At 45.5% G+C, this 10,065-nt stretch overlaps 1 pseudogene; it reads right to left on the bottom strand.

Annotated features, from left to right (window-relative positions):
* Positions 1–6,369: 6,369 nt before the first annotated feature.
* LOC140223293 (uncharacterized) lies at positions 6,370–8,656 on the bottom strand (annotated as a pseudogene).
* Between the last annotated feature and the right edge of the window lie 1,409 nt (positions 8,657–10,065).

Below are 10,065 nucleotides of genomic sequence, written 5' to 3'. Positions count from 1 at the left end.
GGAGGGAGATGGTGATGTCGGGGATACATCCCCAGTACCCGCAAGGAAGGAAGAAGTCAGACTCCTACTAGGATTCCCCTATAATCCTACTGGGACTCATCCCGTGTAATCCTACTAGGAGTCCTCCTTGTAATCCGACTAGTACTCTGGCCCCTGGAGTATATAAAGGAGGGCAGGGGTACCTAGCTCGGTAGGTCACACCTCAACACCCAAGCGCAGGGCACAATATACAAACACCCCTGAACAGGACGTAGGGTATTACGCAACTCGAGCGGCCCGAACCTGGCTAAATCCGTGTCTCGTGTCCTTGCTTTTACCTTCAAGTTCCAGGTCTGGCGATCCCCCGTTACACATTCTGCTACCTCGGGTACCCCTTGGTAGATGGCCGGTATAAAACATTGACATTTGCACCCACCGTGGGGTAGATCGTCGAGATCATCTTTTCTTTCAGGTCAAGCTTTGGTGACAACGCTCGTCGCGACACCAAGCGTGCCTCCAGAGGCACAAACTAGTTCCCGAACTCGGGGGCTAAGCACCAACAACTACTCAGAATATCTCTAGTGGCTCAGCTAGCTCCCAGGCTCGGGGGCTGGACGCCGCAAGACTACTCAAATGATGACCTGAGTGAAGATTCAAGACCTTCGGGTTGATTATTCAATCAATCCAAGGCTCAGGGGCTGATAAGCAACACCCAAGACTTTTTTAAGCTGAAAGAAAAAGATTCAAGATTTTGACCCTCAGCCTGATTCTATGATTCAACCTAAGGCTCGGGGGGCTACTCCATATGTATTGCGACTTTCGCCACCCTCCATACATGAAGACTACAATATCAAGATGATCAAGGCTTTGAGCACACTATAGCCTCATGGCAGCTTTGAGAAGCTTTGAAGATTCCGCCAGATAAAGTACTCGAGGAACACCAAGACTACTCGACATTGGCTCCCACCGTGGGGCAGATCGTCGAGATCATCGGGCGAGCTTGAAGGACCTCATCATCAAGCCGGCGTTCGATTTCAAAGCGGGCGCAACCTTCGTCTTCGACATCTAACTTTGCATCACCGACGGCACTAGGTCCTTCCAATGCTGCATCATCGACAACCAGGAGAAGAAGCGCCTTGACAGGAACTCTCTTCCACAAGAAATAGAAAATCTCATCGAGAAAATCGACAAATTAAACCTCGGATCAAGGTTCGACTGCAAACTCGTACTCCGACGGTGATTTCAAGTTCGACCGTGATTCAAACTCAAACTCCGACGGCGGCTACGGGTCCGACCGCGATTCGAACTCGAGCTCCGATGACGACACCGGGTTCGATCACAACGCGGAGTCCGACGGTGACTCCAGCTTCAACTCCAACTCGAAGTCTGACAGCGACTCTGAGTTCGACTACAACTTGAAAGTCCGACTACAACGCAAGCTCGCCGACGACTATGGGCGGCTCGCTGATGATTTCTTCGACTATGTCGTGGGCACGCCGATGACCACGGTCGGCTTGCCGACGACTCCATCAATTACGGGTGGCTCGCTGACGACTACTCCGACCACATCGGGACGCTCGCTGACGACTACTTCTACTACTCGTCTCGACTACAAGGCTAGTCGAGGGCGGACTACTCCAACTCCTCATCTCAACTAAAAAATTAGTCGGGGTGAACTTGGCATCATCGACAACTAGTCAGAATCGGCTCCGACTAGTCGACTTCGTCAACAACCGTTACGGCTTCATCAACGACTGTCACGGCTTTGTCAACAATCATCCACGAATCAAGCTAAGTCATTTTTATAATTATTTTCTAGCTTACTTTCCGCTTGCGCGCAACACGCGCTCTACTTGCCACAAACTCTCGCGCACAACAGGCGCTCTATTCGCCGAAGGGCAACAAACTCTTTCACGCTACCGCGCTCTCTTTTTATCGCAACAACGGCTATTCCTTTTTGTCTTCTCTTAAGGTCACTACTCTTCTCGAGTAGAACACGCCTTAACTCGTGAAAGCCTCGGGTGCACCTGTGACACCAAATGCTAGCACACATACACGTGCAAACAGCAATGCCCATACGCGTACACGAGACACAGCTCTAATACACGCAGCAGCTACGGCTAAACTGGGACTGAGAGCCTAAAACGTAACAGGCTAACTACTCGGGAAGAGTATGACTGAAACAAGAGCATGACACACAGTGTTTACATTGATCACTAAATACATTTCAGCAGTTTAAATATCCTACAAATATGCTACATAATCTACGCATCTTTTCTTTCAGGTCAAGCTTTGGCGACGACGCTCGTTGCGACACAAAGCGTGCCTCCAGAGGCACAGACTAGTTCCCGAACTCGGGGACTAAGCACCAACCACTACTCAGAATATCTCTAGTGGCTTAGCTAGCTCCTATGCTCGAGGGCTGGACGCCGCAAGACTACTCGAATAATGACCTGAGTGAAGATTCAAGACCCAATCCAAGGCTCACGGGCTGATAAGCTACACCCAAGACTTTTTTTAAGCTAAAGGAAGAAGATTCAAGATTTTGACCCTCAGCCTAATTCTATGATTCAACCTAAGGCTCGGTGGCTACTCCATATGGAGTGCGACTTTCGCTGCCCTCCATACATGAAGACTACAATATCAAGATGATCAAGGCTTTGAGCACACCATAGCCTCATGGCAGCTTTGAGAAGCTTTGAAGATTCCACTAGATAAAGTACTCGAGGAACACCAAGACTACTCGGCGAATATCTGAAAAGTACTCGAAGACTGCTGCATTCGACTATGAAGCGCTCGGGGGCTTGTCGGGGATACATCCCCAGTACCCGCAAGGAAGGAAGAAGTTAGACTCCTACTAAGATTCCCCTGTAATCCTACTAGGACTCATCCCATGTAATCCAACTAGGAGTCCTCCTTGTAATTCGACTAGTACTCTACCCCCTGGAGTATATAAAGGAGGGCTGGGGTACCTAGCTCGGCAGGTCACACCTCAACACCCAAGCGCAGGGCACAATATACAAACAGCCCTAAACAGGATGTAGGGTATTACGCTACTCTAGCGGCCCGAACCTGTCTAAATCCGTGTCTCGTGTCCTCGCTTTTACCTTCAAGTTCCAAGTCCGGCGATCCCCCTCTACACATTCTGCTACCTCGGGTACCCCTTGGTAGACAGCCAGTATAAAACAATGACATTGGCTCCCACCGTGGGGCAGATCGTCGAGATCATCGGGCGAGCTTCAAGGACCTCATCTTGAAGCTGGCGTTCGCTTTCAAAGTGAGCGCAACCTTCATCTTCGACTCCTGACTTTGCATCACCGATGGCACTAGGTCCTTCCAATGCTGCATCATCGACAACCAGGAGAAGAAGCGCCTCGACGAGAACTCTCTTCCATAAGAAATAGAAAATCTCATCGAGAAAATCGACAAATTAAACCTCGGATCAAGGTTCGACTGCAAACTCGTACTTCGACGGTGACTTCGGGTTCGACCGCGATTCAAACTCGAACTCCGACGACGGCTACGGGTCCGACCATGATTCGAACTCGAACTCCGACGACGACTCTGGGTTCGAACGCAATGCGGAGTCCGACGGCGACTCCAGCTTCAACTCTGACTCGAAGTCTGACAGCGACTCTAAGTTTGACTACAACTCGAAATTCTGGCTACATCGCAAGCTCGCCGACGACTACGGGCGGCTCGCTGATGATTTCTTCAACTATGTCGCAGGCACGCCGACGACCACGGTCGGCTTGCCGACGACTCCATTGACTACGGGCGGCTCACCGATGAATACCCCGACCATATCGCGATGCTCGCTGACGACTACTTCTACTACTCGTCTCGACTACAAGGCTAGTCGAGGGCGGACTACTCCAGCTCCTCGTCTCGACTAAAAAATTAGTTGGGGTGAACTTGGCATCATCGACAACTAGTCAGAATCGGCTCCGACTAGTCGACTTCATCAACAACCATTACGGCTTCATCAACGACCGTCACGGCTTTGTCAACAATCATCCACGAATCAAGCTAAGTCACTTTCATAATTATTTTCCGGCTTACTTTCCGCTTGCGCGCAACACGTGCTCTACTCGCCGCAAACTCTCGCGCACAACACGCGCTCTATTCGCTGGAGGGCAGCAAACTCTTTCACGCTACCACACTCTCTTTTTATCGCAACAGCGACTATTCCTTTTTGTCTTCTCTTAAGGTCACTACTCTTCCCGAGTAGAACACGCCTTAACTCGTGAAAGCCTCGGGTGCCCCTATGATGCCAAATGCTAGCACACATACACGTGCAAACAGCAATGCCCATACGCGTACACGAGACATAGCTCTCATACACGCAGCGGCTACATCTAAAATGTAACAGGCTAACTACTCGGGAAGAGTATGACTGGAACAAGAGCATGACACACAATGTTTACATTGATCACTAAATAAATTTCAGCAGTTTTAATATCCTACAAATATGCTACATAATGTACGCATCTTTTCTTTCAGGTCAAGCTTTGGCGACGACGCTCGTCGCGACACCAAGCGTGCCTCCAGAGGCACAGACTAGTTCCCGAACTCAAGGGCTAAGCACCAACCACTACTCAAAATATCTCTAGTGGCTCAGCTAGCTCCCAGGCTCGAGGGCTGGACGCCGCAAGACTACTCCAATGATGACCTGAGTGAAGATTCAAGACCCTTGGATTGATTATTCAATCAATCCAAGGATCAGGGGCTGATAAGCAATACCCAAGACATTTTTTAAGCTAAAAGAAGAAGATTCAAGATTTTGACCCTGAGCCTAATTCTACGATTCAACCTAAGGCTCGGGGGCTACTCCATATTGAGTCTGACTTTCGCCACCATCCATACAGGAAGACTACAATATCAAGATGATCAAGGCTTTGAGCACACCATAGCCTCATGGCAGGTTTGAGAAGCTTTGAAGATTCCGCAAGATAAAGTACTTGAGGAACACCAAGACTACTCGGCGAATATCTTAAAAGTACTCGAAGACTGCTGCATTCGACTATGAAGCACTCGGGGGCTTGTCGGGGATACATCCCTAGTACCCGCAAGGAAGGAAGAAGTTAGATTCCTACTAGGATTCCTGTGTAATCCTACTAGGACTGATCCCGTGTAATCCTACTAGGAGTCCTCCTTGTAATTCGACTAGTACTCTGCCCCCTTGAGTATATAAAGTAGGGCAGGCGTACCTAGCTCGGCAGGTCACACCTCAACACCCAAGCGCAGGGCACAATATACAAACAACCCTAAACAGGATGTAGGGTATTACGCTACTCGAGCGACCCGAACCTGTCTAAATCCGTGTCTCGTGTCCTCGCTTTTACCTTCAAGTTCCAGGTCCAGCAATCCCCCGCTACACATTCTGCTACCTCGGGTACCCCTTGGTAGACGGCCGGTATAAAACACCGACAGGTGATGAGGGGGCGCGATAAGAGGCGGCAACGAGGGGGCGCGACGGAGGAGGTGGCGGCTGGCCAGGGTGACGGAGGAGGTGGTGGTACAAGCACGGGCAACGGCGGCCGGGGCGACGGGTGACGAGGAGCATGGCTGCCGGCGACAGAGGCAGACGGGCGCGGCGGATCTTGGAGAGTGGTGAAAATTTCGCTAAGTGTTGAAGGGTGGGGGACGGGGGGAAGATGACTATTATTTTATCACCTCATACCAGTTGCAATTGGCAACCAATACAAAAGGTTGCAACGGGGCAAAAGGTCCCCCTTTAGTCCTGGTTGCAATTTACAACCGGGACAAAAGTGTAAATTTCGTGCGGGAGGCGAAAATTACCCTTTTGTCCCGGTTGCAAATTGCAACTGGGACCGGGGGGCTTTTGTCCTTGTTGCAATTGGGCACTCGGGACAAAAAGACCCTTTTTCCATTTTCCGTCCCCCGCCTATTTTTTGCAAATAGATTTTATATATGTTTTCACTAGATTTTAGGAAGGAAAAAATAAGAACTTTTCATATTTTGAACATGCAAAAATATATTAAATTAGCAAGTATATTTACAATAAGTTTGAATGAGTCATTAATTCTATACCAATTCTTTTAGTTACTAAAATAATTATTTTACTGCATCACTATCGTCAAGAAATTATTCAATTAAATAATTTCAATGCATGAAAAATTCAATTGATGTATGTGGTTAACATTGTTCATATTGATTTAATAAATCTTCACCTCAACAATTTAAACACACAAATTTATATATGTTTTCAACTAGTTTTGTTAAAGAAAAAATAAAACTTTACATATTTTGAACATGCAAAAATATATTAAAAAACATATTTCAAATAATTTTTCACCTCACCTAATTTAAACACACATGAAATCATAGATATATTAAATTAAAAATTGTATCAAGTAGTATATGAAATCATAAAACTTTACAATGTAACTTTATATAAAGGTTTTATGTAAAGCATATTTAGTGTAGTACAATGTAACATTAAAAAACTTCTTCACGAAAGTTCCTTGGTCATGATTGTGGCGTAAGTACGGAGCCTCTTCTTTTGCTAGCATGATGCTTGGGTCAACTTCAACAGCGAATGGAGGCATGCCATCAAACTGATCATAATCATGTGATTGGTTTGTTTTGTCCTTGACTCCCACGATTTTTCTTTTACCTGGAAGCACTATGTGGCGCTTTGGCTCCCATGGCTCTTCTGAATATTTCTTTGGTTTGCTAGAAATGTCCTTCATATAGAAAACCTGATGCACATCATTGGTAAGTACGAATGGTTCATCATTGTATCTAGTCTTGGTCAGGTACACTATTGTCATTCCATACTGATCTTTGGTTACGAAAGTTAGCTTCACCCATTGGCAATGAAACAGAGGGATGTTCAGTGGTCCGTATTCGAGTTCCCATATCTCCTCTATGAAACCATAATACAAGTCCTTGCTCCTGTTGCTGTCTATGGTATCTATGTGGACACCACTATGCTTGTTCGTGCTTTTCTGGTCTTGGGCTCTCGTGTAAAATGTATAACCATTTATCTCATAGCCTTCAAATTTTACAATTGTGCTAGAAGGCCCCCTAGCTAACCAAGCGAGCTGTGAGTGAATCTCAGAGTTACCCATAAGGTGTTGATGCAACTAAGAGGGAAAAGTATCCATGTGATAACGTATAATCTAGGCATCGGATTTCGTCGGGTGTTCAGAAACTAGCATCTGCTTGTATTGCTCGATATATGGAGCCACAAAGGATGATTGTTGCAGAACAGTGAAGTGTGCCTTGTCGAACAAATCAGTATCATTGCTCAAACTTGTTTTCCTTCCAAGGGTGCCCATTTCCCGCAGCCTCCCCTCATGGCGTGAAGTTGGAACCCCAATCGAATTAATAGAGTCAATAAAATCAATACAAAATTGAATGACCTCCTCTATTCCATATCCCTTGGCGATGCTTCCTTCTGGACGGGCACGATTAAGAACATAGTTTTTTAGGACTGACATGAACCTCTCGAAAGGCCACATATTGTGCAGGAATACTGGATCAAGAATAATAATCTCTTTTACTAGGTGAACTAGGAGGTGCGTTATAATATTGAAGAAGGATGGTAGAAATATCAACTCAAAGCTAACAAGACATTGCACCACATCGTTTTGTAGCTTTATTAGCTTGGTTGGATCGATTGCCTTCTACGAAATCGCATTAACAAATGCACATAGCTTTGCAAGCGACAATCGGACATTCTCTGATATAATACCCCTCAGTGCAACCAGAAGCAACTAGGTCATCAACATGTGGTAGTCATGGGCCTTGATATTTATGAACTCCTTTTCTTTCATATTTATTATTCCCTTTATATTCGAGGAGTACCCAGACGGGACCTTGATACTATTCAAGCATTCAAACATGCTATACTTCTCTTCCTTGCTGAGAGTGTAACTGGCAAGACGTAAGTAGTGTTGTTTGTTATCTCTCTTTTCTGGATGTAGGTCATCTTGTAGCCCCATAAGTTTCAGGTCTTGTTGTGCTTCCAATGTATCTTTTGAGCTCCCATAAACTCCCATAAAGCCTAGCACGTTCACGCAAAGATTCTTCATTAGGTGCATCACGTCTATTGTGCTGCGGACCTCTAGGATTTCCCAATAAGGTAGCTCCTAAAATATTGACTTCTTCTTCCACATGGTTAATGTCCATTATCATCGTTCACAACATGTTCGCTACCAAGACCCTTTCCAAAGACTACCTTTGCATCCTTCATCATTTCAAAGACACGCTTTCCATTACGGTGTGCAGGTCTTTTACGATGGTCTGGCACCCTTTTGAAATGCATCCCTCTCTTTCTCAGTGGGTGGTTAGCAGGGAGAAATCAACAATGGCCCATATATATGATCTTCTTACAATGCTTCAAATACATGCTGTTTGTGTCGTCTAAATAGTGGGTGCAGGCTCGACATCCCTTGTTTGTTTGTCCTGAAAGGTTACTCAGTGCAGGCCAGTCATTGATGGTTACGAACAACAATGCTAGGTTAAAGCTCTCTTGTTTATCCTCATCCCACACACGTACACCTCCTTCCTTCCAGAGTAGTAAAAGTTCATCAACGGGTCTTAGGTACACATCAATGTCGTTGCTAGGTTGTTTTGGGCCTTGAATAAGCATCAGCATCATAATAAACTTCCACTTCATGCACAACCAAGCAGGAAGGTTGAACATACATAGGGTCACAGGTCAAGTACTATGACCACTACTCAACTCACCGAATGGATTGAATCCATCAATACTTAAACCAAACCTTATGTTCCTTGCATCACTTTCAAAGTCCGGGAATGCTCTATCAATTGATCTCCACTGGACCTCATCCGTAGGGTGTCTCAGTATCTCATCTTACTTGTGTTCTTCTTTGTGCCATCACATCAACTTAGCATTCGCCTTGTTTCTAAACAAATGCTTCAAGCATGGTATTACAGGGAAATACCACATCACCTTCATGAGAACTCTCTTTTTGGGAGGCTGCCCCTCGATATCACCAAGATCATCTCACCTGATCTTATACCGCAGTGCTCTGCACACAGGACAAGCATCCAATTTCTTGTATTCATCACCACGATAGAGGATACAATCATTAGGGCATACGTGTATCTTTTTAACCTCCAATCGCAAACAATCTTTTTAGCTTCATATGTTGTGGACGGCAATTCATTATTCTCGGGAAGAATCTTCTTGACAATTTTCAACATCCTCTAAAATGCCTTATCGGACACACTATTTTTGGCCTTCCACTGCATAAATTCTAATATGGTACCTAGTTTTTTATGGTCCTGCTTGCAATCTGGGTACAACAATTTTTTGTGATCATTAATCATGCGCTACAACTTTTTTGATTCCTTCACAATTTCGCAATCTCTGTGTGCATCCCGTAGCACCTGACCAAAGTCATCAGTAGGGCCGTCTTCTGCAAACTCATCTTCATCAGCCTCGCCCATTGTAGTATCTGCAAAAGCTTGGCCTGCAGCCCATTCCGGAATGTTGTTATCATTCTCCTCTTCTTCGCCGTCTTCCATTACAACTCCTCTTTCGCCGTGCTTGGTCCAAACCAAATAGTTAGGCATGAAACCGTATCTAAACAAGTAGTTGTGAATAGTCCCCTTAGAAGCCTGTGAATAGTCTTTTTTGTTACTGCATTGGAAGCACGGACAACATATGAACCCATTCTCTGGCTTGTTCGCTTTGGCCACTTCGAGAAAATAATGCGAGCCATTGAAAGTGCATTTGGCCCCCTAAGTAGGTTTTGGTGTTGATGACATGCACGGTTAGGGGACTAATAATTTTATCAAGTGATTAATAGGTTCTAACTATAAAGAAGTGCAAAGGTGTGTGAAAGGAATCTCAAGAAACCCCAAATTGCAACAATGGAACTATGTTAAGCTCAAACAAGACTCATTTATAATTTCTAATTTTGAATTTGAGTATAGGAATGCTGTACTATAAAGGGGGATGCGGATGGATAGCTTGAAGATGCTAAAAGTCCTCTATTGAGATGCTAACCACCCTTTGAGAGACACAATTCACTCACTTGCACATCTTTTATCTCAGCCTTTTTGTGAGTATTGGAAGTTCCGACA

Source organism: Setaria viridis, chromosome 7 (genome assembly GCF_005286985.2).
Source record: "Setaria viridis chromosome 7, Setaria_viridis_v4.0, whole genome shotgun sequence".
NCBI classification, from domain to species: domain Eukaryota; kingdom Viridiplantae; phylum Streptophyta; class Magnoliopsida; order Poales; family Poaceae; genus Setaria; species Setaria viridis.
This window is presented reverse-complemented; position numbering and strand designations above follow the sequence as displayed.